The following is a 26,578-nucleotide window of genomic DNA, read 5'->3' on the forward strand; positions in this document are numbered from 1 at the left end:
ATGAGTGAGAAAATAAACATTTCTATTAATTTGATAGAAAAATTGAGTTGAAGTGACCTTCAATACTGAGATAGATTTCAGAATGTTTACATTGTCAACTTGGCAACTGTTCAGTAGGATATTAGGCATGTCACTTAATGATTTTGATGGCAAGTTCCTTTGGAGATAAACATCATTTAGCCTACCTATGAGAAAAGAAACACAAAATTTCAATTTGCCTCCAGAAAATTATTCTATACAGATAATTTTCCTATAACTTTAAGCCAAATTTTATGTCAATGCACATAACAAGAGTTCAACATTTTGTCAAGCATTAAAACATGAAATACTATTTTAGACTAATTAGACATAAATAAGAGTATTGAGACCTACCCAGGGCAAAATTTCAAAAGAAAACAATTATAGATTTATTCAGTAAAGTACTGATTGTAGACAGTATTGGTAATAATGTGTGTGTGTACACACATATTACAACCTAAAATGGTTGTAAAATTTTAAATGATGCATAAAACAAAATACATGAAAAATTGTAAGGAAATATGAAAGGTAAAAATATACAAAAAGGCTAATCACCATTTTTGAAATGTAAAATATATAACTATTATCCCCAAACACCTAGGATTTTGGTCTTCTAAAATAATCACTACTAATAAGAAGAAATTTTAAAGAAAGAATGACTTTTGGTTTTCTTCACAGTGGCACTTACAAAGCCTGGGGTTTTATAGAACCATTTGCATTCTTTTAATGTGAACTTGATATGGCAATGAAGTTTTCAAGAACATAATCAAAATGTGTCAGAAAAAAACAAATAACGTGTCAGTCTCTTCTTTCAGGTTTTGCCTCATTACCTCAATACAAGCCATAGTTAATAGCATTAATGTAGCATAGACCATTTATTTCATTGATTTAATTTTTTTATGGGTCATGGGGCTTGAACTTGGTCTGGGAGCTGATCCTGAGCTCTTCAGCTCAAGGCTACCACCCTACCCTTGAGCCAAGCCCCACTTCCCATTTTCTAGAGGTTAACTTGAGATAAGAGTCTCAGGTCCTTTTGTGACCAGGCGGGCTTTGAAATTTGATCCTCAGATCTCAGCCTCCTGAGTAGCTAGGAATACAGGTATGAGCCAACAGAGCCAGACGACCATTTATTTCTTTAATTTAAATTCTATTGTAAAGGTCATCATTTGAGGATGTGGTGAGACCAATGTTCTACCTCCCAACTAGTTTTGTACTCTGATTTTCACTAAGTCTTTTGCTAACCAAGCAGACATGTTGCTACAGCACTGAGAGGGCCAGTTTACAACTGTCTAAATTCATTATCATAATTTGGTCCTGTATTAATTATTCAAGTCTGCATTCATTATTGAAGAGCAAATTTTTAAATAATCTATATTAAGGATGAATTTATCATCAAAAGTTTTTGCAATTTAGTCAGTTGCTTTATCATTTATTACAAACTGTAATATCAACTAGTATTTTTTTGACTAAGATATCAACAACAAACTGATTTTATTTCCTCTGTTTATTTTATTCTATTATGATAATAGGCTGATTTCAATAATGGTTGTCAGTACAGGATTCATTTTCTGGTGTGACAGTTGTCCTTAGATAAAATTATAGGAAGAATGTTACATAATTTCACACCTCAAAAACTCATATGGGTCTTGATGCATTGCATAGCTGTAGTGGTGCTAGAAGTGGTGCTGGAAGTGGTGCTGGAAGTGGTTCTCTGGCTTAAGGGTAGAGTGCTAGCTTTGGTATTTACAGAGTGTTTGGCTTGGTAACACTGCTGTGTCATCTGAACTAGATACTGGGAAGGGTGGCATGACAAGTGGAATAAATCCAGGCAAGAAGGCCAAAGAGCAGGTAATGTGCCTCCTGAATGCAAGCAGATTTTTAATGCATAGATGCTTTTGCAGGGGTTGTGTATTTGGGGAAATATTAAATTGTCTTTGTTACATGTGTTTTTTTCAGTTTGATGTATTTTCTGAAATATGGTTTGCCAAGCACTTTAATATTATTATAATCCCTGGGCCACATAGATCTCTTTTTGATATGGATCTTCCTTTCTATTTTATACAAGTTTTTCTAATTGATTTCATTTCTGTCTTTTCTTCCCTTTGTTATAAAAAAAATACATAAATGCAAATGCAAACTAAACAGGTTGGTATTTGATTAGGGTAGTTTCCAATCAAACAAGATGCTTTCGTGACTATTCACATTCACCTTTATTTCTTAACCTGAGGAAAGTTTTCCCAACAGTTTCCCTATTGTAGAATTTCCTTTCGTTGCTCCAGTGAGGCTTTTAAAAAATACATCAACTCTTTGTTTTCTCAGCATTCTGTTACAAAGTAATAGTACCTTCAACTGTATTTTATAAACAATGGGACTTTCTGTCTAGATAAATATCTTATAAATTGTAAAGTTTCATTACCTTATAAACAACTACAGAATGAAAAAATAAAAAAAAAATTCTTGCAGTTTTGGAGACTGGGAAATCCAAGGTCAAGGACCTGGCAGACCTGGTATCTGTAAGAGACCTCATCTTCACTGATGTCCCACAAGCAGAGAGGACAAGCTCATATTTGGGATCCCTTTGTAAAGGCATTCCTCTCATTCAGCACATGTTTCCATCATGATTCAATTGCTGAAAAAAGACCTAATTCCTCCCACTGTCACCTTCAAATTAGAATTTTATCCTGTGCATATGGGGAAGTCACTACCATTCAAACCACAGACGATACTATACATAGCATCAAGTCACAGGCAGCTGGGAATTGTGCTGAGCTCTTTGAAAGAAGAGTAATTGGATAATTTGTTTAGCATCCTTATGGAAGCTATGTTTATCCTTCATATACTTATATTCATTTATATTCATTCATATGTAAATCACTATGGAGTCAAACTTGAAGGTACTTAAGTCATTTCTCCTTCAGGCAGTCCTAGGTTAAGGAAACAAAGTGCTCTGAATTATTTTAAATGTAACCTTTCCCCTCCCTCTGCTGGAAGCATGAGTGGAATTTTCTCTAGCATAATCTGTGTGGAGTCAGTCAAACTCCTGAAGGGAATAACACAAAAGCTGTTCACCACAGGCCACTGGGTCACTTTGGAGTTTTGTAGTCAGAATGATTTGTCAAAGCTCCTGGAATATGTCTGTGATGGTTCAGTATTTTGTTCCCATTAAAGTCATTGCTGCAATGTGTTGGGGAATAAAGTATGGTTTATCTATTTTACTGGGAAGCAGCTGTTTGACCACTGACATCACTTGACTGGGACATTTATTTTCCTTTATACTATGGTGTATTCCATGTCCAAAAAGGGATCAAATGTACTGTGTGACTGCAATTCTGAGCTGCTAGCTTTAGTTCCAGAGAGTGTTGTACTGGACACACAGATGAAAGGGTGGAGCCAAAGATGGGCTCTGTCCATGGATGGGTCTGAGAGGAGTCACTCATCTCCAGTAAGGGCAGAGTGATGATTTCCTAGTTCTTAATATAGCAGAACATTGCCTGGGTGGCAGTTATTTTCAGATGTATTCTTCGGAAATTTTTCATATCATTGGATGAATGAAATCAAATAGCTGAAAGCTCTAATCAAAACAGTAAGTAAAATCAGAATTTGACATAACCTTCCCTCTTATTAAGTTCAGCAGCCTACCACTCTACACGTGTTTGCATTGGGCAATATGTCCTATTGCACTGGACCCTTAAATTTCCAGAGAAGACTGGCTTGCTTGCTTGCTTGATTGATTGATTGATTGATTTGGTTTAACTTTTAAACAATGTAACAGTTCTTTCAAGTTTTAAGTAATTGTAAAAGTTTTCGCCCACAAGGAATGCCCTGCAATTAAATAAAAAAAGTTATTGTTATAAGTTTTAGAGTGAGCTGAAGGCAAAGATGTACTGGATTGTACAAATGAATTATTTCACATGAAACAAAGCTAGGAGATGCTCTCTGATTCTGCCCTCTTTTCTCTTATTTTCCATTTTTGAAACAAATTCAATCTTGTTTATACCTTCATATCCCATACCTTTAAATGTCACAAATATAGAAGCAATATTTATGCAGTTATAATTGATATTTGCATAATGTAACAGCACATTGTGATGAAGTTGTTAAATATTTAGCAGGAAATTGATTAAAATAAGTGACACACTTCAATACATTAAATGACATGTATTCCAACTAAGCTTTATTAACTCTTTGTAGGTTCCTCAGACATCAGAATTAGATTCCATAGAACAAACTACTATGAGTTTTCCAATAATTAATAGATTCAGTATAACAGCTTATAAGATAAAAAAGAATATTGGTCTACTTGTTAGTTCAAACAAAATTTATCTGAGCCATTCAAAATGAATTTCTTGGCCTTATTAATAAAAGTAATATATACTGTTTTTCTTAAGATTATGCACTCAAAAAGTTCCAAAACTATTTTAAGGTATCTTATTGTATGTACTTTAAAAATTGAAGAAAATACTTTTATGACCATAATGCAATTAAAATATAGTTAGGTGTCTTTCAATAATCATAAATATAAAAATAATAATTTCACAATGTTCAGAGTGATGTATTTAGTGCCATGTAAAGCCAGTTATTTTCAAAAGGAAAATTTTTATACATAATTTATAGCTGAAGAAATTGGAGAATACAAGCAAGGCTGTATGGTCAATAAATCACAGATTACAAATAAGAAGTTTTTAACATGTTGCTAAAATTAAAATTTTAGAATGAGGCCCTATGTCAGTAAAAAGGGGATAGGTGGCTTCTTAAACTGAGTTTTTAGTTTCAAATATAAATGTAGTTTATATTCATTGTTCTCCAAATACTTTTACTTTTTTTTCAAACTCATAAAATTTTCCCCTTTATGTTCCTGGTAGTTGAATTCAGGACCTCAAAGATACCAAAATAAACATTTTACCATTGAGCTACATATCCTACTGTGAGCATCATATGAATTTTGAAGACTAGTATAAATAAATTAATACTTAAATTCATAATTACTTAGCCTTACTTTTTTCAAAGGAAACATATGTTCAGTTCTCTTCAATTTATATTTTTATTGTGTGAACTATTTGATAATTGTAGATATTTCAATTATAATATTGAACAGGACTGCACAGGGTGTTTCATAAAAATGATAATCAGAGAGAACTGGATGAAATCTTTTGGTACAAAAGTCTTACAAAACTTAACATAGTAACATATACTTGTCATTCCAGCCTGTGAAACAGCAATAGCAGAATCCTCAGTTCAAAATCATTCAAACACTATGGAAAGCAGTATGGCAGTTCCTCAAAAGCTAAACATAGAGCTCCCCTATGACCCAACAATTTCACTACTTGGCATTTACCCAACCACCCAGAAACAAGGACATACTAAATCCACTAGCACAACGATGTTCATTGCAGCACTTTTCTGTTACTGTGAAGAAAAATAAATTACTACATAGGCTCATTCATCTACTGTGACAATTATATTCTAGAGTTGTGATAATGATATTATATGAGTATAATAGAAAACGTTTTAAGGGAAGAAATCCTATACCTTATATAATGTTGGAGAGAAGAGAAGTGGATGTGCATTTGTATGATGGAGTGTTATTTAGCTATGAAGTCTATTAAAATTATCTTGTTTTGAGGAACAACAATGAAACTGGAGATAATATTAAATATTATAATCCAAATTCATAAAGACAAACATCACATGCTTTCTCCCATATGTGAAAATTGCATCTAGGATTACAGAAATACTGTCCCATAATTATAATAGGGAAATTTTTTTAAGAGAAGAGAATTGAGAGCTGAGAACATTTCACTTAAGCCTATAATCAGAACTATTCTAAAGGCTGAGGATGGAGGTTCAGCTATAGCCCAGTCAGAAAAATTCAGGGGATTCCTCTCTAAAATGGAAGTAGAAACAGATTGGGTGGTAGTTAGTTTGCCAGCTGAGTGTATAGAACTTGAGCATGAGCACAAATCTCAGAGTTCAAACTATGGTACTTGCACTGAATCCAGTTATAAACCATAAGGAAAATTAAATACTTACTTGAAAGAGGGGGAAATGTGGAGGGAAAAAGAAGGGGTAATAGGAAAATATGAATTTTATCAGATTATAATCACACAAATATAATTTGATGGCTGATGAATTTTTTGGTAATATTATTTGCACCTGCTCAGATCCTACTGTGCAGTCAAATGGCTACCTTTGAGGATATTTTATTTCCAGCTTAACTTAGTTCAAAATGGAAGATCACATATCCCTAGGTCTCTTAAAATTATTAATTCAAGACACACTTTCCATTTGTGTTTTATTGGGATTCAGATTAAAATGACTAATACTTTGTAGTGGCATTATAAAAGAAGAAATATATTTTACATTTACAACAGTAGGCATTAAGAGAAATAGATTAAAATGAGATTGTGAAATACTATTTGAAAATAATGAAAAAACCCACATTTGCTAATAGTGGAACTATTTATTCTCAAACTGTTCTACTTTGGGATACTAATCAGCAGAACTTTGCTGGTATGAGCAAGGTGAAATGCAGGAACAGAGAATTGATTCAGGAAACCTGAAGAGTAGGGTGTCTTTCATACATAAGCAGACTCACCTCTTGTTCAGATTTCTTGGATGACAATGGAACTTTGAGGGAGAAAAGGCTGTAAATTTTCAAATAAAATCAGTTACTTCATCCAATAATTTTTGGTTTTTTCATATATTTTTATTGTAATTAATAGAAAGGTCACATTATATTCACCAGATAGAAGGTACGTTACTTCACATACATTGATACCCTTGCTCATGTCTTGGTCCCTTAAGATGATTTTGATTATCGCTGAATAGTTGTACAAACTGATTGTCACTCAGCAAAATAATTTATGAATGCAGTGCGTCTTGATCATTCTCCCTCTTTTCGACATTATCACTCACCTACCCCTACTGAAACTTTCCCTCATTTTTCTTTTATTTTATTGTAATTAATAAAAGGGTTACATGATATTTGCCAGATTTTGTAGGATATCTATTGAATTATTTCCAAGCCATTTAACAAAACAGTTCGTGCATACCTCACATCTTGATCTGTGTTATCTCTTTGATATTTTCACCCTCTCTTTGACACACTCTTTCCTTATTTTCTTAATTTTGTGGTATGTGTAATGAATTCTTGTTTCATACAATTTTTAATTTTTTATTGTTGGGATAATGCATAGATGGGTTACATCTGCATTGTTCAGGTAGTAGGTGCATTACTTCTCACACATCAATACCCCTTCTCATGTTTCCCTCTCCTCACCCACTCCCAATCATCTTGTTCTCTCCCCTTCCCTTCCCTATTTCAAATAAACAAATGAATGAATTTATATACATTATACCAGGTAACAAAGTCAGATACAGTAACAACATGAGATTAACCATAAGGCAAAGAGAAGAGAAATAACATAGTACATCAAGAACAACAATCACACAAGATAAACCTCTCGTTTCTGTTCTGGACTACATTCATTCCCCTACACCTCTACATTTGTTTAGCTCTCTCCCCTAGGTGCCATTCCTCTCCTCTGCACGATACCCATTTCCTGATACGTATTTGACTCTGTCTTTCTAATTAAACTATTAAAATTTTCTATAAATTCTATTATACTCTGATAGATTTTTTTAAAGACCACTACTTGTTAACACTTAAAATGTGTCCACACTGAATCTCTTCATACAGTAAACTAAGGGAAGGATGAATGGAAATAAGATGAGAGAGAACTGAAATAAAGGAACAAAACTAAAAAATTTCTAAAATACACAGAAAGAGAATTTTTTTTTTTTTTTTGCCAGTCCTGGGCTTGAGCTCAGGCCCTGAGCACTGTCCTTGGATTTTCTCAAGGCTAGAGCTTTACAACTTGAGCCTCAGCTCCACTTCTGCCTTTTTTTTTTCTACGTATGTGGTTCCAAGGAATTGAACCCCGGTCTTCATGTATGCTAGGCAAGCATTCTACCACTAGGCCAAACTCCCAGGCCCCAGAAAGATAAACATTTTAAATCTCGATTTAAAATACCAATTGCTTGTCAAGTAACGAAGAATGTATTTAGATATCATTATGTCCTATGGAAAATGTCACTAGCTTATAATATTAACTTATTTAATTAAATATGCTTCCAAAACTGAAAACGCATGATTAAATTACTATTCTGTCACTAGGTGAATTTTAGGACATAGAGATCCTTAAATCTACTCATTCTTTATTATTAATATGGATATTTTAAATATGGACCGAGTGTTTTCCCAAATGTATATCCAAAGTCTAGAGCCCCTGAACTACTAGTTATGTTTATTGGTAAACCGCAAGTCCTACCATCACGTTTGAGAATACTCACTCTCATTTAAATTCTTTGATCAGGACTGATAATTATCAAATAAAGCATCCTTCCTCTTTTTCATTTTTCTCTACATTTTCATTATATTGAAGTAGATGTGGAAAGGTGTTGTCATTTACCTAAGTAATTTAACAGTTCAATATATCTTGATCACTGTCACTCCTTTCAACATTTTCATCCATCTTTTTCCTACCCATCATTTCTTTTACTCTTATTAATTTCATAAGATATATATTGGATCCTTGACTCTACTCTCCCACTCATCTCCTTTCTTTCAACAGAGGATTTCAAATAAAATCTGATGTGATTTTCTGAAATTAGTATTGTAGTTGAACAAATTCTGAAAGCATTATAAGGCATACATTAGCAAATGTGAATTAAGACGGTATGCATTTCAAATTTTCAAAAATTCCTTCAATTCTGAATATATATTCTCCTATGAGTAAAAGAAAATAAAATGGGGGCCAGGAGTTTGGCCTAGTGTTAGGGTGCTTGCTTAGCATGCACGAAGACCAGGGTTCAATTCCTTGGTACAACGTATATATAAAAAAGCCAGAAGTTGTACTGTGGCTCAAGTGGTAGAGTTCTAGCTTTGAGAAAGTCCAAGGACAGTGCTCAGTTCCTGAGTACAAGCCCCAAGACTGGCAAAAAAAATACAATAAAATAGTACATTCATTACATTAATCAAGGCAAATCTGACAGATAAAATTACCAGAAAAATGCGTACATAATGGACAATTCAGGAAAAGAAAACATAAAAGGTATAATTTATAGCAATAAATACACGAAATACTGTTAATCTCAATATTACAAACTGTAGCTTCAAGATAAAGTCCTTTAGATGTCTGGAAATAAAGATATGACATGGAATATTTACCACATTTTATTAACACCAAATAAACAGCTATGCAGATAATAAGACTTCTCGAAAATAAAGTTCCATTGAGAAATAGCATTCTTCTAGAATTTATAATGCATGAATTCTCTTTATTGAGCTACATGTTTTCCATGTTCTTTTTTTGTATCTGTTTTTTGCTTGCTTGTTTGTTTTTGCAGAGGTTGGGTTTAGATGCAAGTATGCTCCAGGATAGGGAAGGATACAAGGCAAGGAACCATAAAACATTCTTTTTTGCTTTTTAAATTTATCAAACAGGATGCAATGTTTTGATTGTTAGCTTGTTGATTAGACTGCCTTGGTGTGAGATCCTCTTGTTTTACACTTCTTGTATAGATAATACGAACCAAAAATAAACCTGTGCCCAATATTTTATTTGTTACAATGGCATTTCATTAACTTTTTGCTTAGACTGGCCTGGGATTTTGATCCACTCAATATCAGTAATAGTAGTAGCAAGATTTACAGATATGAGCCACTCTACCATTCTGTGTTTTATTTTAAGTATTGGTAACACAAGAATGGAATAGTACACCCTTAAAATTCATTGTGATGTTTATTGTGACTCAGTTTAAAATACATATATTTTCCAAATGCAAGTCTGCATTATGTTAGAATAGAAAGGAAACAATGAATATAAATGCAATTTGGTTCAAGATTCCTTGAAACTTCAGGATAGACATTAAGAGTTTCAAATCAAAGTAATTATATAAGCTATTTAGAAAGTTTATAAACAGTCTAAACAAGTCAGAATATTTTGTCAGATATATTAATTAATTAGGTATTTTATATGTATACACACTTATATGTCTGTATATACATATATATTACCTATATATAAATATATATCCAAATAAATTGTGAAGATTGGGGTGAGCACTAAGTGCAGATTATTTTCTAGACAACAGAGTTGAGAGAAACTGAATTGAGTGGAGTTTTACTCTTGGCTATGTCTTTTTATGACACAGGTTTTCCCATTGAAGATTATGTTATCTTCTACCTTTAACTATTTATGGCCTATTTCCTATATATGACAGCAAGTTCCTCATATGCAAAAGTTTACTCTTCCTTTTTTATTTATTTTATCATTTATTATTCATTTTATTATTATTACTGTTCCTATACATTAAAGAATATTCATAGGCCAGAAGTGTGGCCTAGTGGTAGAGTACTTGCCTAGCATGCAGAAAGCCCTGAACTGGATTACTTGGTAGCACATTCACAGAAAAAGTCATAAATGATGCTGTGGCTTAAGTGGTATAGTGTTAGCCTTGAGAAAGCTTGAAGATAGTGCCTGGGCTCTGTTTTGAAGTCCCCAACACTGGCAAGAAAAACCCCACAAACACAAAAAACAAACAACAGAACTTCTCATGTTTATTATAAGGTTTGTGTCTAATGCTCTCCATATCTCTTTCAACATGCTATGCAAGATTGGTCTTTGAGGAATGTGAGGTACAATGGATTTTAATGCCATTTATGAATCTGAACAGGGCCTTATTGTAGCAATGGCATTCCTTGTGTTTCCTACTATATCATTATTGTGATTCTTTTAAATGTACATATATGATCACGAAGTCAGTGTCATAAAAATTTCAATAGTAAACACCTTTAGCTAGTTGAGTTTCTAAAATATGTGTATTTCATATGACAGTTCTCTAAGATACCTTTGTATTGTTTTCTTATTGTTTAGTTATAACAATTATAAAATATTCAGAAGACATTTTAGTTCTCTAAGATACCTTTGTATTGTTTTCTTATTGTTTAGTTATAACAATTATAAAATATTCAGAAGACATTTTAGAATGCATAGTGAGTAACTTCAAAACCTCAGATTAATTAATCCATCTCTCCCAAATAACACTGGAACAAAGGCCAAGAACAGCGAATCTTAAGAATCATATTTAGAAGTGTGAATTAGATGATTTGGTACTAATGCCCTCCATGGATTCTGGATCAGGCTTGAAAATTTCAGCAGGGGTTTACCCATTTTGCCTGAGTTCCTCCTGAGCTTAAATTCCTTCTCGCTGTAGGAATCTCTAATATTCACTAGGCTAATTCAAATTCTTTATATTTGGAAACAATGGGAGTAATGAAACACTAGAGTATCCTGATGGTTATCACTGCACATACCCCAAAGGAAATACTCTAAAGAAACTGGAGAAAACAAAATGAGTTAATAATTTGGCTTGTCAAAATGAGTGGTGACATTGTGTTTTAAATAAAATAATTTTTAAAGCCTTTTACAATATGTACCTATAGTGTTATATGAAAAGTAGCATTTACATGTGCATATTGCCATTCATTTCCCATTCTTCTCAAGGTCATATATAATTTAAAATAATCTATAATTAATTGTACCATAAACAAATGACATTAAATGATTTTGACTAAATCCATTTTAAATGGTTTTGCATTTCTATTGTTAAAGAGAAATCTTAAAGAAGAAAATGAGGAACATAAATAGAATAAAATTAGTACAATTAGCACACAGATCATGGTTACATTTTGTCAGATTATTTTGCCCTTCAATTAATTTTACAAACTATGGTAACACCCCTATGGAAAGTAAGTTCTAGGAAATAATCTTTCATATATCCTTTTTTATAGTCATAGAATATATTACAATTACAAATGCAATGGTGATTGGGAAAGTAACCATGTAAATTCATTTCTCCAGGCATTTTATGATTCTTTCAGGTTATCATAATGACAGATTTTTAGAATCTCAACAATGCTCTTCCTACAATGAAAGTAGGATTTAATTCAGAGCATAAAACCATTCCAGGGACATAAATTGTCATTAAGGATTACATGACTTACGTATCTTTTACTTCAGAGGTATGTCATATTTACTCTTAATTTTGAAAAGCACTATATTCTGCCTAGCCATGATTCATTAACCCAGTTTTATTCCAAGTCTAATAAATCACCTTAAGTTCAAGTAGGACCTTGAATAATATGTTTTATAATGGAACTCTATAAATCATACTTTCAATGGAGGGCTTTTATCCTTGTAACCAAAGGAGATAAAGCAGAACTCCATTTATTTTCAAAGTATAAAACCTACAATTTCCACATATGAAAAAAATCTATTTCTTGAATATCCTTTCAACAATTCATTGAGCTGCTTTCCAACTAAACAGAAGAGGAGAAATGGTAAAGATGCTTGAAGAAAATGCAAAGGAAAGATAAGTGTTGCTCTGATGGATACTATCTTTTATAGCAGGATAAAAGCAAAAGAAATGAAAGAAAGAATATCCAAATGTAAGCTAAGCGCAGTGGCTCAGGCCTGTTATCCTAGCTACTCTAGAGGCTGAGACCTGAGGATCCAGATTCAAAGCCAACCCGGGGCACAAAAGGACCTGAGACTCTTACCTCCAATTAACTGCTAGAAAAAGGGAATAGGGGCCATGGCTCAAGGGTAGGGCAGTAACTTGAGCTGAAGAGCTTAGTGACATCGCCCAGACCAAATTCAAGCCCCATGACCCACAAAAAAAGACACACAAAAAAAAGAAATAGAAAAGGAGACTATTCAAATGTAAACTGAATTGGATAATGTTTACAAAAATTAACAGTAAAAAAGAAGAAACATGAAAATATTTCAAAATATACATCTGAAAAAAACTAATATATACACTATATGAGGAACTCAAGCAACTCAGTTAAAAGGAACAAATAATACAATAGCATGAAAATGAGCAATAAATTTGAGTAAACATATCTTAAAAGGTACTCCATGAATGCCAATAAATGCAAAATTTCTCTGAATATCAACCAGTCACGAAAGTACAAATTATAAGCACAGTGAAAAAACAGTTTACACTTAAGTCTGATTATTAAACTGAGGCATGCTATCAAGTATTGGAAAATATAGATAAACTGGAACTCTAGTACAGTACAATAGAAATATAAATTAATACAAATACTTTGGAAAATACTGTGTGGAAATAATAGACAAAAATAACAGAATTACAATGAAATTGTTTACTCTTGAATCCCAATATGTAACCAAAATCTGAAGTCACTCTTAAAGATGACTTTATTTTCACTAGTGTTAGCATTACTCATCACAGTAAAGATATACAATCTAAATAGTGCATAAATGGACACGAACAATTACACACACACACACACACACAATGGAATACTACAGAGTTTTAAAAATAAAGACATTCTATATTTCACAAAAATGCATGCAATTGGAAATGTTTTATCAAGTAAAATAAGCCATGCAGAAAATTTAGAATCTCATATTTTGTGAATTTGAAAAAGTCTGTACCTCAGAATGACATAGCAATATTGATACCAGAGGCCAATGATGAGTCGAAGTAAGCAGGATAAAGGAAATGTTAATCAAATTGTTTAATGTTTAAGGTAGACTAGAGGAATAAGTTGTAGTTATCTACTGATAAAAATAACCACAGTTAATAACAGGCTATACATTTTTGATAGATTGTTTTAATGCTTTTAATATGCACTCCTACAAAACGATGCTAGTAATATGATGCATTTGCTAGCCAGCATGATTGAATCTTCCTACAATGTATATATTGCTAAAAGCACTATATTGCACCCTGTAATTATACATTAATGTAATATATAATGTATAATGTAATTATACATTATATATTTTACCAATTAAAAAGAATTTAAACAGTAGCATGGTAATTCCCTCATAGTCAAATTGGAAATAAATTATCTTTAAAAGTAATATACTATTAGATATTTATTTCTATTACTTCAATGAATCCAAGAACATAAATTGGAACAAATTTCTTTTCTTTTGATAAGACAGGAAAACACTCTACCCCTTGAGTCATTATCTTCTACATGTATATTTACATATACATATTAAAATATGGACATATATACACATTAATATATGTGTAGATATGCAACATATGTACATATGCTGTATGTATATACACACAATTTGCAGTATAGGAATATACAACATCTATCTTTTTTTCCATATATTTTTTATTGTAATTAATAGAAGGGTTACATTATATTCACCAAAAGGAAGGTGCATCACTTCACAAACATTGATACCCTTTCTCATGTCATGGTCCCCATTTCCCTCCCCCTTCCCCGCTCTCATCTTGATTTACCCCCTTCCCTATCTAATTTCAAGCAACCAATTAAGCATATATAGACTATTTCAGATAAAAAGGTGAAATATTGTAACAATATGAGATAACCAATACAAACTCTATCTTACCTGTCAGATGGCTGCTAAGAAATGTGCCTGTGCCAAAATTCCCTCTGAGTTTCTAAACTTGTTCCAAAACAAGAATAGAATAGCTTGGACAGAACTCTCCATTTCATTGTTATGATTTAAAAAGAAAATGGCCATTTTTTTCTTTCATATTTGAATTTACACTGGTGAACTTTTTATAAGATTTCTGTATATTTTAGAATAATTTGAACATATATCACTGCCACAGTTGACCTTACAATGTCTTTTTATATAAATACTCAATCTCTTAGCTGAGCTCACAACTGAAATCCTAGTTATTCAGGAGTCTGACGATCTCAGTTCAAAGACAGCCCAGCAATGAAGAGTCTATGAAGACTCTTTTTCTTCATATATTTTTATTGTAATTAATAGAAGGGTTACATTATATTTGGCAGATAGAAGGTAGATTAATTCATGTACATTGATACCCTTTCTCATGTCTTGGTCCCCATTTCCCTCCCCCCACCCCCACCCCTCATCTTGTTTTTCCCCATTCCCTATCCAATTTCAAATAACCAAATACAAATATATCCAATATATCAGATAACAAGGTGAGATACTGTAACAATATAAGATAACCAAGAGACAGCAAAAGAGATGAGAGATAACATAGTACATTAAGGACAACAATCATTCATTATATGGCTTTTGTTTCTATATCCTAGAGGTCCTTTCATTTAGCGTCACACTATATGGCCTTATGTATCTAGGTTTTGCTCTATTGCAAATCTCTGCTAGGAGAGCCCAAGGTTTCTACTGATTATGACAAATGAGGGAAACCATTGAGCCTATGTTCCTTTGAGTCTGGCTTACTTCACTTAATATGATCTTTTCTAAGTCTTTCCATTTCCTAACAAATGAGGCGATGTCATTCTTTCTGACAGCAGCATAGAATTCCATTGTGTACAAATACCTCATCTGTTGATCCACTCATCAACTGAGGGACATCTGGGTTGGTTCCATATCTTTTCTATGGTAAATAGTGCTGCAGTGAACATCGTTGTGCTAGTGGATTTAGTCTGACCTTGTTTCTGGACAATTGGGTAAATGCCTAGTAGTGGAATTCTATGAAGACTCTTATCTCCAATTAATCACCAGAAAATCGGAAGTGATGCTGCCACTCAAGGGGTAGGGAAGTAGCCTTAAGCTGTAGAGCTTAGGGACAATGCCCAGGCCCAGAGTTCAAGCCCCACAGCTAACAAAAACCAAACAAAACAAAAGAAACTACACAGTCTCAAATACTTCATATTGGAATAATGGTTATAATAAAAAATAATACTAGATTAGATTTCTCTTTGCATTCTCTCTGATGTGTATGGTTACAAAAATTATAAAAAAGGAAACCATTATATATACTAAAACATTTAAAATATTGCATCTCTTAAATTTACGTATTTTTACAAATGACAGTTTTCATAGAAGATTGTGTACTGTGTATTGTAATGAATTTGGCCAAACTTTTTAATTACCAGTAATTGTATACTTAATAATATTACAAATATTTCCTGTTTTATGCAGGAAATTTGCACTGCCTTTATATTCCTAAATATATTATATAAGTTCCATCTTACATATTTTCTGAACTTTTCTCATATAAAACCTTCGAGATTATGAATTTGAACAAAATTAACAGCCTCTCTAAAAAGAAAATCTTTGTTAATTTTAATATATAGTCTGCAAATTTTATTATGGCTTCTGTATAAGTTTTAAGATATTTCTGTAAACAATGTACAACTATGGCTTTAATATTTGTGATAAAGTTCTTTAATATTAATTCACTTATATCTATAGCATAGCATATTAATAAAAGTAGAAGATACAAATTAATAACCACTATACCAATACTTTTTACATGTTAGCCATGAATTTTTAAATAATTTGAAACGTTATAAAGGAATTCTTTAAGTTTTTTCCATATTAAAATTTTCAATAATTAATAAGCCATAACTATTTATTATGCACTGATGCCTCATACTAAAACATGATTTTTCTCATAATAGTATATCAATATTTTATTCTTACTGAACATTATAAGCATTTACAAATCATTTTGCTGTGCTTCAGGCAATAATTTTTTAATCACAGAATAGGAGAAATCTGATATATTCATCTGAAAACTATGAGTTTCATTCTATGATATTTCAAAAATGGAAAATTAATTTACACCTTAAAAATTTGTGTTACACACTGAGCTGCTTAACTGCAATTGATTTTCCCCATATATTTTTATGTTGAAATATTTTAAAGCTATGAGGCAAAAATTACTGACATCATGTAGATTGGCAGGTGATATGGCTAGTGGCCACAGCCTGATTCAAGTGTCATGTCTGAACTTATATATTTAAATTAAATGTGAGTCTTTTCAGTACCACTTTGCAATGGCATTGATTTCTTCTTGTGAAAGAGAAAAAAAATATTTATAAAACAAATTAAAAAAAAAATCTTAGGAAGATGATTAAGTTTGACCTGATCATATCACCAAGTAAGGAAAAGTTATTAATTTTATCAACCTATGTCTGATTAAGGGCAGTTGGAGGTGGGAAGATGTGTCTTTAAAAATGAAGCACCTTGGGGACTGGGAGTTTGGCCTAGTGCTAGGGTGCTTTCCTAGCATGCATAAAGAACTGCTTCAATTCCTCAGTACCATATAATAGAAAAAATTCAGAAGTGGTGCTGAGGCTGAAGTGGTAGAGATCTAGCCTTGAGAAACCCCAAGGAGAGTGCTCAGGCCCTGAGCTCAAGCTCAGGACTGGCAATCAATCAATCAATCAATCAATCAATAGTACTTTGGGCCGGCACTGTGGTTCACACCTGTAATCCTAGCTACTCCGGAAGCTGAGGATCAAGGTTCAAAGCCAGCCCAGGCACAAAAGGACTTGAGACTCTTATCTCTAATTAACCTCTAGAAAATGGGAAGTGGGGCTGTGGCTCAACAATAGGGCAATAGCCTTGATCTGAAGAGCTCAGGGACAGCGCCCAGGCCAAGTTCAAGCCCCATGACCCACTAAATAATAAATAAATACCTTGAAATCACTAGGATATAAAATCTATTTTTCTCTATCTTGTAGCTTCTGAGACAACTCTATGAAAAGTAACATGAAAATTTTTTTGCGTTAAATTTTCGTACCTGTAGGAGCAAATTAAAAGGGTTTAAAATGAGCTTAACAAATGAAGATGATGCCTAACAAAGACTATAGAAGCACCTTGGGGAGAAGCAAGACCTAAGGTAACAGGTACTTGTTGATCCAGAACCTTCATTATTCATGTCATCTGATATGAATAACAAATGACACGTGGAGTTCCATGGCCAGCAAATGATAAATGGATTATCTCTTCTCTAGAGAGCCCTTTCACAGTGTTGGCAAGAATGGTTTCTTTTTCTATAAATGAAATTGTGCTTATTTAGCCTATAGATACCATGCATTGAACTTAAACATTTCATTAATATAGTGTTAAAGTTTTATTCCCAAATCCTTCAACTGTGTATTCTAATATTTTAAAACAAACAGTGACCTGAAAAATGAAAACAATCAATCATGGAGGGACAAAAAAGACACAAGCCCCATATTTTAAGAAAAGACCTGAATTTAAATAAATTTAAATTTAAACTGCAGTAAAATGAAATAAAAGTGAAATAAAAATAATTTTACTAGGGGCTGGGAGTTTGGCCTAGTGGTAGAGTGCTTGCCTAGCATGCATGAAGACCCAGGTTCAATTCCTCAGTACCATATACATAGGAAAAGGAAAAAAAAAAAGCCAGAAATGGTGCTGAGGCTCAAGTGGTAGAGCTCTAACCTTGAGAAAGTCCAAGGACAGTACTCTGGTTCTGAGCTCAATCCCACTACTGGCAAAAAACAAACAAACAAACAAACAAAAAAATACTGTAAGAAGTATTAATTATAAATACTAAAGAAATAAAAGAAATAAAATTTCTTTATTTCTAAAGAAATAAAATACTATCCCTGATTATAAAATTTCTGGGAGACATCACAGTAAAAATATCCCATGTAGACCTGGAACAAACTTATGGGATATTCACAGAAATCTGATGGATTCCAAATAAGTGTTTGATTAATATTATTCTGAGGTTAGTTTCTGACTATTGGCAAATGTTTCATGGTTAAGACTATCATAGATGGGGGAAAAGAAAATAGAATTTATTTTCACCAAATCTTATCCTTAAAGTAATTGTGAAATTCAGATTTATAACTTTAAGAAATAGAACACATGTACTACAAAATGTTTTGCTATATGGTCTACTTCAATAGCACTTAAAACGATCTATTCAGAGATGATTATTTTATTAAATCTATTAACAGTAACCAAAGTGTGAAAATATTTTTAAGATTTGTTCTAATGATCAAAGTGGAAAAATAATAGTTTTTCTTCCACTGATCTCCAATAGCATTTTAAGTATACATAGATTTGTTGTTCGATGAAGAGAAACAAGCTGCAAGTAGGTCTTTGTGATATTTCTGTCCTATTATTTATAAGATAATTTCTGAATAGCCACTACATTATAACCTTTATTGTAATCTTATTCCTGTAAGATAATTCTCTAATAAAGCTTGGAATGCTCTGCAGCTCAATCTGTGTCATATAGGGCAATCTTTATTTGTACCAAATACCTCAACCCTCACATTACATTCTCAAGTCAACAGGGCTGTTGAAAAATATTTGCTTGACATTTTTCCCATGATACCATTAGTTTTCTATTTAATTGTAGTGGTTCTATATCAGCTAAGTGTGACACACATGAAATAACACAGGTAACGTCAGTAAGATGGGGATGGTTAGGTCCTTTCAGTCAGAACAGTTTATTCTTGTAGAGAAGCTCCTTTGTCACCCTGGCGTTTTCAATTGCAGAAGATTTGGCTGCGAGAGGGCCGGTTTGAATTTCATCTAGCTCTGCCTCTCTTAATAATGTGCTTGAAAGTGTCATGAAACTTTTCAAGCCAGAAGAAATACCCAGCTTAAAAAAAAAAACAAAACGCACCACCCAGTAAAATAGCTTTTCTCCCCCACTGAATGCTTTAAACCTCTTCTCTGTGGGGGAGTAGAAGCAGCTTTAAAGAAAAAATAATAATACTTCCTGCATTATTGAGATGCATCTCTCTCCCACAGGTTCATTGTCAGTTTTCACCATTGTGTATTCAAAGACAGCCCTGTATGATTTGCTCCTTGTGGTTGGTTGGGCAAGATAAGGCAGTTGAAAATGCAATTTTGATGGAAAATTGACAGAAATAATCTCATTTGATTTGATTGAAATCAAGAGAAGACATAAAAAGGTTTTATAGAAGTGACTTAATGATAAGCTTAGATAAGTTCTTTAGTCTTCTAAAACTAAAATTTGCTTTTCCTACAAGTATTTGCCATTTTGCAGAGGTATACAAACTCAAAATTGCATTTGTGGAGGTTTCTTTCCTTTGTGTAGTGAAGAAGACTCCAGATACACTATATATACTTCTGGGTAAAGGCAGAGGTATGTACTTGGCTATTAGAATGTGCTTTTATTTTTTGACTCTTGTCAAAAAGATTTATTAACTTAAAATAGAACTTCAAATACAGACAAACGCAATTTTCCATTCAAGTTCAAATATATTCAATATACAAGTATTTAAAAGAAAGAAGTTTGAATCTTCATGTTGTAGGGTTTTTTTTAACCTTTTAAAAAGTTTTTGGCACTACAATCTTCCTTCATTAGTTTTAGACTTGAATAAATGGCTTGCTGTGGACAGTAGAACAATAAGTAGTTCAGTGTAAATAACTCAAAGTAACTCTATCTTATTGCCATATTTCCCTATTAATTCTTCCACTAAGTGAAAGGCATCCACTGAATATCACATGGTGCATATTTCTTCCAGATTGACTAATGGTCAAACAAACTCTGAAGGAAAGTCTGCCAGGTGAATGAAATGACATGGGTGCTAGTGACCTGGCTAAGTTGACAAGACTAATAAATGTCTGGATGATCTCAGCATGAAAGTTGAAGCTTTAATATTTATTAGCTTAATACACAGTATTTAAATCATTGAATATAAAATTTGTCTTGTAGTAGCAGTAGTAGTAGATGTTGTTATTTTGTAATGCTGCTAAACCTAAGAGTGGTAGTAGGAGATACCTCAGATTCACTTGCCATGTCACTTCACAGTGACAGCACTCTCAAGCAGGGAAAGAGTATATCACTCTCAAGCAGGGACAAGAGTATATCAACAGACTTCTTTGAAATATAGCTATGTGAACCACTGGAGTGATGAAAAAGAACATAGAGAAGACAAAAAGCTTTGAGGCAAAGAGTAATAGACAAGAGTCATCACATTTTTCAATTAAACATTTGTAGTCTTGGGAATAAAACAAAAGTTCCCAACAATTACACACTATCAAACACAGTGACCAGTCTCTTGAAGAAAGACAGACATCATAAGATTGTACCCTACTCAATTCTCTTGCTTCTCTCCCCAATTGAATCATAGGCCGAACACTCAGAAAACTCAAGTCTTTGTACTGTAAGAGTCATCTACTAGAGCTGGGGGGACTGAGTTTAGAAGTTCACAAAAAACTCTATGCCTAGAGAATTTTTCCTATTTGACCTACCTAGAGAAAATATGATTTCTGAGAACATTCCATTTGTAAGAATTATTTTCATTTGACCTTACCCAAAATTCCCTCTATGAGAAAATTCCCATCCTCACAGTGTTTATCAAAAGTCCTCAGAATGAATTATTTAATTTCACTGCTGCCCCTGACTGTGATGCTCTTACATCAAATGAAAACCTGGCCAAAGAGTCAAAAGTAACATCTTGGAATTAGATAACCTCAAAAGGATCTTGAATGCTCAGAAAACACTCCTGTCTCTACAAAAAATCATAATAAAGAAGGAAATATATGTTCCATTCTCACCATTGATGGGCTACCTGCATAAAGAAAAGCTAGAGCCTGGTAACAGAAACTAATTCTTATAATTCTGGCTACTTGGGAGGATGAGATTTGAGATCACAGTTCAAAGTCAGTCTACACAGAAATGTCAGTGAGATGTTTATTCTAATGAACCTCCCAAAAGCAAAAACTGAATTGTGGCTCAAGTGGTAGAGTACTAGCCTGGAGAAACCTCAGGGACAGTGCCCATAATGTTTCAAGTCCCATGATTAACACAGAAAGAAAGAAGAAAGAAAGAAAGAAGGAAAGAAAGAAAGAAAGAAAAAAGAAAGAGAAAGAAAGAAAGAAAGAAAGAAAGAAAGAAAGGAAAGAAAGAAAGAAAGAAAGAAAGAAAGAGAAAGAAAAAAAGAAAGGAGGGAGGGAGGGAGGAAGGAAGGGAGGAAGGGAGGAAGGGAAGAAAGAGAAAGAAAGCAAGAAGGCAGGCAAGAGATAGAGAAAAGAATTATAGGATAAGAAAGTGTTATAGCATGCTAGTTGATGAAGACATGCCTTTTAATGAAGAATAAGCAATGTAAAACAATTTCTTGGAATTAGAATAGAATTAACTAAAGAACTTCAACAGTCATGGATAAAAAATTATATATGTAAACAATATATATAACAGTAAGAAGAGAAGTATTATTACAAAGAAAATTGATGACTTAGTTTATCTCCTCCTACTATTTCTAATTTCTTACCATGTTATTTAAAAAATGTCTGGTTTTCAGCAGAGAATGTTATGAAAAATACAAAAAGGTGTACTCTTAACTCAGTTATGTATCAATTTCCAAGCACATGCAAGACCATGAGTTTGATTCCTAATATAGCCAATTTTTAAAGTAAATAATCAAAAGTGTTGTATATACAAAAATGTAATAGTAAAAAGTCCTCAAATCAACTGCTATGTTAACCAAACTATACAAATATTTTAAATTATATATAATGAATATTCAAAAAATTGTACTGAACTGAATGACAATACAAATAAAGCTATTACCAAATAAAGAATTTCACACAAAAACACACACACACTCATACACACTCACATACAAGACACTGTGCTAGGTAGAAGGACACAAGTATAGCAAGATTTAAGTTCAGGTATTAGATCAGAAGTTTCCTCCCCTTGATTCCATGAATGAGCACAATTAGGGAAAGAAAGGGAGGAATATATTGTAAGAAGAAAAATAGTGGTAAATCTTCATGAGCAATAAAGAGCAAAAAGGACATTGATGAGCAAGCAGTTTCAAACAGGTAACAGCATAAAACAGGAAACCCTCCACAGTTCCCATCCTGATTCCCAAGGATCAAATAAAACCAGCATCCTAACCTCTGTTAAGCCAGGAAGTATTTTTTGTCCTCTATACATCACCTGGCATCTGTAATTGTAGCTAATCAGATGGCTGAAATCTGAGGGTTGACATTTGAAGCCAAGAAAATGCTCAAAAAACTTATTAACAATGAACTAGCTAAAAGCTGGTGTTAAGATACATGGCTCAAGTGTTACAAAATGTCATCATCAAAAAGATGAGGCAGTGGTGCAAGTATCTGAGTTAAATATCTTATACAGGGTACACACACACACACACACACACACACTGCATAAGAAAAGAAAACTGAGGAAGAGTGAAGGGCATAAGAAAGTAATAATAATGGTGACTAAAATAAAAGTATATGATATGCATGCAGGCATATAGTGCAATGAAATTTCTCACAGTATATAATCAATATGTACTAGCAAATTCTTTTAAAGAACACATTCAAGAAACTATTTTAAGTAGATAATGCTTATTTCTTTCATTTGATAATAATATCATGCATATATGCAAACATTCAATTTATCAAGCTGTATATAGTAAATTTACATAGTGGTTATGATTCAGTAAACCTAAACTTTTTAATATAGTGGTGCATGTTCATTCTACTTAGGAAGGCCAAGGCAGAAAAACCAAGTCTGAGGCCTGCCTTTGTTACTTAGCCAGATTCTGTCTTAAATAAAACAAAATGCACCTACATAATGAAATAATGATCAATTTTCTATTTCAGTTCACTTTAACTTTGTTCTTTTCAAATATAACCAGCTTGATAATATAAAATTTAATATTATTTGATGCAGTGAACTGCTCTTCAAATGTTCATACAGGAATCAACAAGTTATTTATTCTCGTAAACCCAAACAAACCTGCATTATCTTTCTCGCGAGTTTCTCTCTCTCTAATGTGTAGAACAATAAAATTATTTTCTCTAGTGGGCAATTAAAATGTTGGTAAGGATGGATGAATTCATAATTTGATGTATCAAAATTTGGTATAGATGAAACACTAATTTATTGAAAAGTAGAAAGAGGATAGAAAATAATAATTTGGTTACCTTTCGTTAATATACCAGTGTGGAGTCTAAAATTAACACAGCCGAATTTTACAGCCTACTTCTAAGTTTTTTGAAGCAATTCTTGCTATGTAGTCCAGCCTATTAATAAACTAGCCATACTCAGTTGTCAACCTCTTGAGTGCTGGGATTTATAGCCATTTCTAGAAAGTTTTATTTCCATTCATAGTCTCATTTAATATCAGTAAGTAGGGAGCTGGGAATGTAGCCTAGTGGTAGAGTGCTAGCCTAGCATTCATGAAGCCCTAGGTTTGATCCCTCAGCACCACATACAGAGAAAAAACTGGAAGTGACACTGTGGCTCAAGTGGCAGAGCACTAGCCTTGGGCAAATCTTGACCAAGGACAGTACCTAGACCCTGAGTTCAAGCCCCAGGACTAGCCAAAAAAAAAAAGGAAAAAAATTAGGAAGTAATAGATGCATAGACATTCTCTAATTGTTAAATAACAGTATATCATGTGCTAGCAATGAGAGTTATAATCCTGGTAATTCAAATGATCTTTTCAGAAAGTAAATGAAAATTGCTAATAATTCTCTTATCTAAGAATGATTGTAAGAAATAGCAGTAATCATTTCTTGGAATCATAAAAAGTTAAAATTCCTATTTGAAAAATGAGTAGTTTTATAGAATCATTTTAAAGTAATCCCACATTCTCTGTTAAAAAATAGATATAGAAAATACAATGGGAAGTCTTTATCAAAAATATACTACTCATACTTTTCTGTACATGTGGTTTTAATTCCTTTTAACCCTGGCAGTTTTCTATGCACATGTTTATAACATTCTGTCTTTTGCTATCTCTCTCTATTGTTTCAAAGTATGATGTTCTCCTAATTATGACTTCAATATGATTTACTATTACAAAAAATTGAGAAAAAATATTCATTTGTCATTGATGTGCATAACTCATCTGTAAATTAAAATCATGCTTTAACTCTGGAAATTGAAGCATATATAATTATAGACTTTTAAAGAGTTATTTCTATAATACCTTAAAGTGTTCAATAAGCCATATTCATTAAGAGGTGTTTCAAATTATATCCTAAAACAATGCACACTTATTTCCTTTTAATCAATTTTCTCTTTATTCGGGAGTTTTTCATGAGAGAAATAAGAAAATAAAGATAAGTCACTATTGTCTTATATTTCCAGTAGAATTTGTGCTTTGGTAGAAATGTTCCCGTTCAACTGATGGAAAGACTTAGCACCAGGGTAGTAATGCAAAAAAAAAAAAAATACTAAAGTAATGTGTGGAGACACAAATCGAAATCTTCTCTGAGGGACAAAGCGAGCATGTCACGATGTCAAGTGTAAGGTGATTGTCAGCTCTTGACTTCATTTCTTGGCACCTTATTCCTGCCATATCATAGCTGCCAGACCCTGTCACCACACTCTGCTCCAGGTTATAACTGTTTCCATCAGTCAAGTCTGCAAGGGAATTCTCATTTAGCTCTCTTCCCTCTCTAACTGCTTCATTTCCACCATACTTTACACAGAACATTTCTGAAAGAGAATGAACTGTCTGCTAAGAGAACATATCTTCTTCCTTGCATCTATCTTGTATACCTCCTGGGGAATTTCTTTAAAACAAAATACTGCATTTCCTTTCTAGGTTGATGCATTTGTGCCTTTTGTCTATTACAAATATCAGTGCTTAGAGATTAATGCATTTTAAAAATGCATTTCTACAATGAATTTCCAGACCTTTTACTTTGAAAAGACTAAGAAGTAAAAGTATTCTAGGTAGTAAAAGTCATTAAAATGCATAAACTACCCTGACAAATTACTTTTCAAGTTGCACTTACTAAAGAAATATGAATTTTAATACTAATATTAATAATATGAAATATATAAAAGCAGTATATATTAAATATAAGTATTGTAAAATAATATTTTCCTGTGTTGAATTTGCTTATCTTACAATGTCTTAATTTAATTTAATGCCTTAATTTAATACCTAATAAAAACATTATCAGGTGATTTCATGTAGGTTTAAAGTAACATACCATAGAGTTCATCCAGGACAATTAAGATGAAAAAATGAAGTTCAGTCTTGTTTCAAAACTAAATCAAGCACATAAAGCAGACAATCCTTAAAATGTGAAAACCCCATTTTTAAATGTATTTTATTGTCAGGGTAACATGTGGAGGGATTACTTTTACATTTGCCAGGTAACGGTACCTTACTTCTCTCACATTGATAACCCTTCTCTTGTTTTTGTTCCAGTTTTCCTCCCCCTATCACCTTCCAATCATGTTGTCTTTCCCCTTCCTTTCCCTATTTCAAAACAACAAATAAACATATATATAATAGATAAAGTAACAATGTCAGGTACAGTAGCAACATGAGGAAAACCATAGAGGGAAAAAAAGAGAAAAGGAATATCTTCATAGTACATTAAGAAAAACAATCATAAAGATAAACCTTTTGTTTCCATAACCTGGAGTTCATTTCACTTAGTCTCATCCTATATGGCCATATGAACATAGCTTTTGAACTATTGTGATCCACTACTAGGAGAATGCAAAATGTGTACTAATGATTACAAATGAGGGAAACCATGCAGCCTATATTCCTTTGGGTCTGGTTTACTTACTGGCTTTTAATACGAGTTTTTATTTGTTCAACCATTCTGGAACGCAGTATGTGATTCCTCCTGAGCCTTTATCCAAATGTTGAGAAACAGGTCCATACTAAATCTACTAGCAAAATGATGTTCATTGCAGCATTATTTACCCTAGATAAGATGTGAACTAATATATGAAACCA

At 32.8% G+C, this 26,578-nt stretch overlaps 1 long non-coding RNA gene across 1 annotated transcript; it reads right to left on the reverse strand.

Annotated features, from left to right (window-relative positions):
- Positions 1–26,578, reverse strand: LOC150056775 (uncharacterized). Its single transcript, XR_016536981.1, has 3 exons — positions 26,406–26,578; positions 6,614–6,662; positions 1–185 (listed from the first exon to the last, which is right to left on the reverse strand). It is a non-coding gene; the product is annotated as an uncharacterized LOC150056775 (long non-coding RNA).

Source organism: Megascapheus bottae, chromosome 11 (genome assembly GCF_031878675.1).
Source record: "Megascapheus bottae isolate mThoBot1 chromosome 11, mThoBot2.hap1, whole genome shotgun sequence".
Lineage (NCBI taxonomy): Eukaryota > Metazoa > Chordata > Mammalia > Rodentia > Geomyidae > Megascapheus > Megascapheus bottae.